Consider the following 1,319-nt stretch of genomic DNA (forward strand, 5'->3'; position numbering starts at 1 on the left):
AGGACACCCTTTCCCAGGCAGCTACAAATAGTGAGGCCTGGAGAATCCTGTCCAAGTGGGACTGCGTTGTAGTGCTTTTAAACCTGATTTTTCCCAATTATCTGACCACCAAAAAGCTTTCAATCTTTCTGGTTATCTTGCCAACACTGAAGAACCCCCTCTCAAATATCCATCTGTTTCTCAGGCTTCAAAAGCTCTAGCAAGAGTAATACTCAGTGTGGCCGCAGAGACCACCGCAGGTCCTATTCTGGTGCTCCCTGCAGCCACCAGAGAAATAGTTCATAAGCCAGGAGATCCCCTCCCTTCTACTCTCAAATACCCATTGGAAACCAGAGAGAAAGATTCTAGAAGGTTCCAGTCATCAGCCCCGGCTCCCATGAGCTTATCTAATCTGTTCACCTAATCTCTCTGGCAGTTTGACGCTCCCAGAAGGGTGGAGGAGAATCCCTAGAACCACAGTAGAATTCTCTGAGAACCACAGTAAACACTCAACATTGAGTTTGAAACGCCAGAACCCGTACGAAATTCTAACCAACTTCTAAGAACACCAGACTCCATGTTTCCACGGTGAGGGGTTTCAGAGCAAGAACCACAAAAACCAGGCGTAAGAACCTATCAAACCAACCACCAGCCAGAAACAAAACAAGACAAAAAACAGGCCAAACCAAAACTTTATGCTATGAAAACAAGAAATAAAATAAGGAGATTTATAGGCCGGCTGATTGTCAGCAAACACAATATATTTACTGTATTAGCATTTGCTCACAGTGCAAATGGTACAACATTACACCATTTCAATATTTCAGTTTTTAAAAATGCTGTTTTCATTAACTATATTATATTGGCATAACAATGTGACAAAGGAGCAAATGAAATGTTGGTGAAGAATTTCACCTTTTCACGATAACAAGCATATTTTTTTAACCTTAGTATAAGGTACTATAAATCCAAGAAATAAAAACATCCACAAAATATATTACATCTGGTTTGTCTTTTTCTAAGTACTCAACTTTATACAAAAGTCTTTCAAAAAATATCATTCCCCATAGGTTTTCCTGTTTAAAACCTGATTTTTTTCTTTCAGTTCACATAAGTTAGAGTGCATTTTCTTTTGCTGTTTTTTCTTAAAACATGCAGACATATAAAAAATCTGGATAGCACAACCTTTTGGCAACAAAGCTATTTTTCTCTTAGTTTAGCTTAAATGTCTGAGAACAGTTTTATTAAAACAAAGGAAAACTCAGAGTTATCATGCAGTGACATGCACATACCAGAAGGAGCAAGGAAAAAATATTAAAGGATATCTGATTCCTCCTTCC

This window comes from Hyperoodon ampullatus, assembly GCF_949752795.1.
Source record: "Hyperoodon ampullatus genome assembly, chromosome: 6".
Taxonomy (NCBI): domain Eukaryota; kingdom Metazoa; phylum Chordata; class Mammalia; order Artiodactyla; family Ziphiidae; genus Hyperoodon; species Hyperoodon ampullatus.